A 7,371-nucleotide genomic window follows, 5' to 3' on the forward strand; every position below is an offset into this window, starting at 1 on the left:
TCCCAAATGCTGACTTGGAATGGTATACGGATGGCAGTAGTACCATTGTGGATGGGCAAAGAAGGGCTGGTTATGCTATTGTGTCTCTTCATGATACCGTGGAAGCTGGAAGTTTACCGGCAGGAACATCTGCCCAGCTTGCTGAACTAGTGGCCCTGACTCGTGCACTCGAGCTGGCAAAAAACAAACAGGTTAATATCTTTACTGACTCAAAGTATGCTTTTGGGGTATTGCATGCTCACGCTGGTCTGTGGAAGCAAAGGGGAATGCTAACAGCCCAAGGCTCTCCGGTCAAGCATGGGTCTCAAATTCCCCGGCTTTTAGAAGCAGTACAACTCCCCTCAGCAGTAGCAGTGGTGCATTGCAAAGCCCATGAAAGGGAAGATCAAGATGTAACCAAGGGCAATGCCAGAGCAGACAGGGAAGCTAAGCGAGCTGCTACCCTGAAATCAGCAACAGAGGAGAATGCCCAAATGCATGCCCTCATCCCATCAGTGGGTGAGCTTGCAGCCCCTCAGTACTCCCATGATGACAGAAACCTGGCTGACAGTCTCAGTCTCCAGGAAAAGGAGGGATGGCTTTATTCCACAGAGGGAAAAATCCTCCTGCCCAAGGGCTTGATTCGACCAGTGTTGCAGAATCTGCATCAAACCACACACGCAGGCAGAGAGGCTCTTACCCAGCTTATGAATAAATATTTTCTAACCTCTGGACATAAACCCCTAGCATCACAGGTAACAGCTGAATGTTTAATCTGCCAAAAGAACAACCCTCGACCAGGAGTAGCAGTGTTACCAGCCACCCTGGAACCTACCCCAGGCCCAGGATTGGTGTGGCAAATAGACTTTACTGAGTTTCCCAGGACCCAAGGGTACAGGTACCTTCTCGTCTTAGTGGATCAATTCAGTGGATGGCCTGAGGCCTTCCCATGTCGCAATAACACTGCCAAGACAGTGGCTCTTAAGTTTGTCAAGGAAATCATTCCTCGCTTCGGCCTTCCTCAGTGGATGGAATCTGATAATGGAACACACTTCACATCTCAAATTGTTCAAAAGATATCAAGTGCTCTGCAAATCCCCTGGAAGCTCCACACACCCTGGCGACCACAAGCCAATGGAGTAGTGGAACGCACAAATCAGACACTCAAGCGACACCTCTCTAAGGTCTGTCAGGAGGCCTCTCTTAAGTGGCCTGATGCCTTGCCTCTTGTGTTACTTCGCATTCGTGCTCTCCCTAAGGGTAGGATAGGGCTTAGTCCCTTCAAAATTATGTTTGGAAGAGCATGGCCTATGAATGGTACCCCAGTTCTGGCAGGGGAATGGGAAGTGGGGTGTGGTTTCTTGTCTCAGTACATGTGCTCTCTGTCTGCTGTTCTTTCTTCTCTTCACAGGTACACCAAAGATTCACAGCCTCTTCTGCTGGATACTCCAGTCCACTCCCTGCAGCCTGGTGACTCCGTTCTCGTGCGGACCTGGAAGGACGAGCCTCTCCAAGAGAAGTGGAAGGGACCCCACACCGTCCTGCTTGTCACCCATACAGCGGCAAAGGTCGAAGGACACAAGAACTGGATTCATCACTCTCGACTGAAAGCAGTACCCGCTCCTGAACAGTGGACTGTCCAGCCTGCGGAGAAGACTGCTAACGACGATTTGGGACTTAAGCTGTTATTCAAAAGACAGTAAGGATCACTGGGAATGCGTTGTGATCTTTTTGAACAGTCACAGCATACTCCCCGCGAGAACCCTGAGCATTGGTTTTATTTTCTCACAGAAGGCCGATCTCACCTATGGTCCTGGTCCTTTTAGTTTTTGATTTGTTTCTTATCTTCTGGGCATTTGGGTTGTTGTAATTGTATGTGCCCTTACTGGAGAAGAGTGTTGTACCTATGTCCCAGAGTTTTCACAGGACATTAACAAGCACATCTTGTCAGCTGAACGGGCCTTTAACCAGTGGAAGGCCCAGGAAAGAGAACCCACTATTTTGGATTCCCTTTGGGGTTGGATACCTGGTTTAAAAGAACTAGAGGACATAGGGGGAAGCATTGTTCGCATCTTGCTCACAGGTGTTGTGGTATGTTTTGTTCTTGTTCTTTTGCTCATTTGCTCTAAAGTGCTCATACGTAAGATTTGTACCTCCCATACCCCAGAAGTTCCCTTATATTCTCTCATTGATAATCCTGATTGCATGGAGCTTAATCGCATTCTGTCTTTAGAGTATGAGAAAACTCTGACAAAGGTTTGTTGAGTGTTCTCAAAGGAGGGATTGTTGGGGTCCACTAGGCATAGCTACTAGGTAACTCGGGAGAGTGGAAGGCCAAAAGTGCCGATGAAGCTCTTTTGCTCTGGGTCTGTGAACCACAGTGACTCCATCTTGGGAACTCTCACCTACTTCTATGCTAACTGTTTACATGCTCTGAAGTAGGTTGAAGCAGAAATGTAATGTCAGCTTTTTAGCAGATGGCTGCAGTTTCACTCACACTAGCAGAAATAATAGAGATAAGAAGTGGGGTAGTTAGTTTGCAGGCGTCTAACTCAAGGTCGCAAAGATTGGGAACGTTTTCTTACAAGCTTATGTAGAGTTTATTGTAACAGTTGTCTGGAAGGGAGGGGTAAGGGGGAACAGCCAGACAAAGAGATGTATGCAAACAGTTTGGAGTATAAAAGGTAAAAGTTGTTTGTATTTGTTGCACTGGATTTGAGACATGCTGGTCTCCTAGTGCCATTTCAGAGCTCTGAAATAAACTTGGCTTGCTTTCTCCCCTCGGTGTCTTTATTGGTGCCAAGCACACCGGGCGACAAACCCCCTGTTTGCCATCTCGGGGCCCAGTTCTGGGTCAGGCAACACCCCCAGCAAATCCAGTCCACATAGTGATTATGAGCTCAGTCTTGGCCCACAGAGAAAAAAATGGGGGGGTGGGGGCGGGTAGGATTATTACTTTCCCTGCTGTGTGTGGAGTTTTACAAAGTTTAAACTGAAAATCTTCTTTCCAGCTCTCAGCTGGCATTGTGAATGGGCTGGGCTGTATCCTTTAGACTGCAAAGTCATAAAGCTTTGAGGATTTGCCATAATCTCACCCTTCAGCTCAAGGGTTGCTCTCGATTAGTTGCTGCTGTTTTCCTGCTGTGTCACTAGCACAGACCAGCTGCCTCTGGCCTTAACTGAGGGAGCCCCTGTAGCCCGGCTGCTCGCAGGCGGGTGGCTGGATGTACCGCAAGACACAGCCAAGCCAAGGCTCCTCTGCACACGCATTGTCACTGACATCACTCAGTGGGGTTTAGTTCCCACCTAATGTTGTTTCAGTGCAAGTCTGCGTGTGGCTGTGGATGCCCCCACTGTGAATTAAGAAAATCCTAGTTTGATTGAGGACGTCTACACAGCACCTGGGAGGTGTGATTCTCAGCTCGGGTAGACGTGCACATGCTGACTCTGCTGGAGCGAGCGTACTCCAATAGCAGTAAGGCTGTGGCAGCAAGAGAGTGGCGTGGGCCAGCTGCTGGCGTACGATCCAATCCCCAACCCCTGCCTGGACTGTGTAGACAGACCTTGAGTTTAAACTTTTGTGTTCTTGTTTGTTTGTTTCCTTTCCCTACTTTGCCTTTCATTCACTTTCTGCTTCTTTACACCCCACTGCTCCTGTTCCTTGCCTATGTAGTTCCTGCTTCCTTGTTTTCTTATCTTTCTCCTGCTCCACCTCCCAGCCTCTCCTTTCTCTTCACCTCATTCTGCACCTGTGCAGCTGCTATGAGGTGGGACAGGCACCTCCCATGGCCAGCAAAACCATTTCTGATGCAGAGAGAACAGAAAACCAGAGATCCTAGCAGCCATGGCCTCAGTGACTCCTGTACAGGAAATCCAAGAGGAAACCAAATGCCCCATCTGTCTGCAATATCTGACAGACCCAGTGACCCTACTGTTTGGGCACAACTTCTGCCAAGGCTGCATCACTCAGTACTGTGAGACACAGGCAGAGGAGGACTATGACCCTGTGTGCTGCCCCAGCTGCAGAGCCCGGATCTGGAAAGGGGCTCTCTGGAATAACTAATCAGCTAGCAAATACAGTGGGGAAAAATTAAAAAGATGGATTTCAAACCAGCAGAGCCCTGGATCTATTCTGTGAGGAGGATGGGGAAGCCATGTCTGAGGTTTGTGAGAGATCCCCTGAGCACAGATCGCACACGGTGGTTCTCATGGAGGAGGCTGCAGAAATACAAGGTAGGAAGCACTATGGATCTGGGTTAATTCAATCCTTCCCTTTTCTGATTGAGTGTCTCAGAGCCACAGAATCTCCCACTTTCATGGAGTTTCTCCCTTGATCATTGGCTCCACCTAAATCTCTCCCCTGTAGGCTCCTTCATCTGGGAAGGTGCAGGGAGCCCTGGCCACTGTCACAGCCTGTCAACCCCGCACTCTTCATTAGGGAGATGTGGGCACTAGAGCTCTGTGTGAGGCATTTTCCTCACACACAGGATTGAAGCAAGATGTGTCCAAGCTGCTGCCAGGCCGGGAATGGAAGGAACGAGCTGTGCACACCGCTCCCCTGACAGCCCAGGCACTGCCAGCCAGGTGTTCACATTCATTGTGAACACTGCAGCCCTTGCTCTGCTGCATGGAACATACATCCAGGTGTGGGTTTAAGCACAGGTAGTGTGGACTCTTCCCTAGGGACCAATCTCTGGAGTTGCCTGATTAGAACAGACCTCTGGTTTCATCACAAAATATCAACAATCAAAATGTAACTTGCTAGCCCTTGTGATTGAAAATGTGACCTAAGCATAACGGATACAGTGCCATGTGCCTGAGTCTGCAGAGAGCCTGAGCGAATAGGTCTGAGAGGAGCATGCATGTCAATGGGTGTTCTCTCTAAGAACTATTGCTCTATAGTCCTCATTCACCTCTCCCAAGTTGGAGGCTCTGTGTGTGGCAGGCCAGGAAGAAGACAGTGTACCCAGCTCACCATCCCAAGAAAATACACAATACACAAATCTGCTGGGTAGCTTACATGTCCCTGTCCCAAAGAGCTTGCACTGTATAAAGATGAATAGCGACAAACTCCCCCTTCCCGCAAACAAGCATTTGTACTTTCTTTTCAAACATAGTTTGAGCACCTGCTGAATTTTCTGCTGTACTCAGATTGCATTTACCCAAAATAAAAAATAGCCCTTTGACAGAGGTAGATTGTAACACTACAACCCTTTACACAAACTCTGATTTTTTTGCCCAGGGCCATGTTTGACTCAGTGTTTGTGTACTACTCAGGTTAAATGGCTGCACAGTTGTCCCTTGAACCTCTGAAGTCTGTGATTATTAGCTAGCTTTCAACCCGCTGAGCTTCTCTCTGCTCCAGTGTCGTTCTTTGGTGCTCGACCCTGAGCAAACAGCAGAGTCGGTGCCAGAAAGGAAACACCCAGTTGTATTGCAGGTTGGGTGAATTTAAGTGAACCTTACTCTGTTTCACTGTCCAAAAGGAGCCATGGCACCAAAGAACCCTGTGGCAAGTCTCCAGCATGAAGCTACTTGTCCAATCTGTGTGGAGTATTTCATGGAACCCTTCACTCTGCAATGTGGGCACAATCTCAGCCACGCCTGCACCAGTCAGTGCTGGGAGGGATCGGATACAGATGCCTCCTATTCCAAGTAAGGAGAGACTATGGAACAAGAAACTTCAGACCAAATAGGCAACTAGTGATAGAAGTAGAAACAGCCAAACAGCTGAGTTTAGAGGCACTGGACGGAGCAGGAGGGGAGAGGGTGTGTGAGGAACACTGGAAGCCTCTGAAACCGTTCTGTGAAGAGGATCAAACTTCTATTTGTTTAGTTTGCCATCTGTCAGGGACTCACAGGGCTCACACTGTGGTTTCCATAGAGGAGGCTGCTTGGAGTAGAAGGTAAGGAATTGCTGTTAAGTTGAATGACTTTAGATTTTGGATAACTTAATTATTAATCAGAGTAATAACTTTGGATTTTAATTACAGATTAATTTCATAGAAAGTTGCCTATCACAGCTATTGGTGTAACTGCATCACTGAGCTCTATAAAGCCTCCATTGCATGAAGCTTGCTATAAAAAAGTAAATTATGCAGCATGAAGACTTGAAAGATATCTGATGTGGGAAACCTTTCTCTGAGAAGCTGAATTCTTTCCCAAATCATTTCCCACTTGGGGTCTGTTGAGGGCCCCATGGTTGCAGGGAACCCAGTGTAACTGCATTACTCAGCTTTGTAAAGCCTTCATTGTATGACAGATGCTTTAAAAAGTAAATGATTCGCAGTGTGGCAAGAAAGGCAACGCCCCCCCCCCCCCCAAGAATTTAAAGATGTCTGATGTGAGAGAATTTTTGTCTGAGAAGCTGAATCCTCTTCCCAGCTCCCACTGGTGACATAAGAGAACTTTCTACACAACAGAAGCAGCTAAATGATCCATGAGGTATAAAGCACATGAGTTGCAGGCCAGTCTGTTTGAGAGTGTCACTAGTGGAGACTAGGAAGCTACAAGCTGTTGTTACTGATTTGTACCACAGTGTTTATTATTACTATTTCCATCTCAGTATCCTCAGCAGACCCCAAATGAGATCTGACCGTGATTGTGCTAGGCCCTGCACAAAACACAGCGAGCGACAATCCCTGCCCTGGGCAGGTTACAGTCTTAATAAACAAGACAAAGGGTGGAAGGGAAAACAGAGGCACAGACTTGCCCAAGATCACTCAGCAGATCAGGGGCAAAGATGGGAATAGCACCTAAGTCTCCCAAGGCCCAGACCAGTGCCCTAACCATTAGGTCATGCTGCCTCCACAGCAGCACTGAGCAGTGATGAAGTGCAGCTGTTAGGAGGGAGACACCTTGATAAAGGTCCCAGGCCCAGCAGGGAGAGGAGGTTTCTGACTGGGATTCTGAATTCCCGTATTGCTCCATGAGGGGTTAAAATCAGATGCTGGTCTGCACTAGAGGAGGTCACTGTGTTAAGCCCTGTGTGGACCCTGAACACCTTGAGTCTACACATAAAAGGGATCCAGACAGCGCAGGTCCATGCCAAATACCATTGGGATTAGACTTGTTTGCAGCAAAAATAACCACTGTTAGTCTGAACAGTTTTGTTGTGGATGTAACCCTTCTGCCAGTTGCAATCAACAGCAGCAAGGGCTGGGTTCAATTTCTAAGGGTTCCTTTTGAATAATACAACAATACAACCCAGAACCAGCTTGACTCCCACCCAGTAACTTGGGACAATTACACACCACCCCGTCGTGCTGTTCTCTGTAGAGACGCTGAGTGAACAGCCCCAACAGCTCACAATTAGAGCCAGGATTTCACAAACTCTGAACATCCCGTTAGTGTCAAAGGGACCAACAAAAAGAAGAACAGGAGTACTTGTGG

Source organism: Chrysemys picta, chromosome 5 (genome assembly GCF_011386835.1).
Source record: "Chrysemys picta bellii isolate R12L10 chromosome 5, ASM1138683v2, whole genome shotgun sequence".
Lineage (NCBI taxonomy): Eukaryota > Metazoa > Chordata > Testudines > Emydidae > Chrysemys > Chrysemys picta.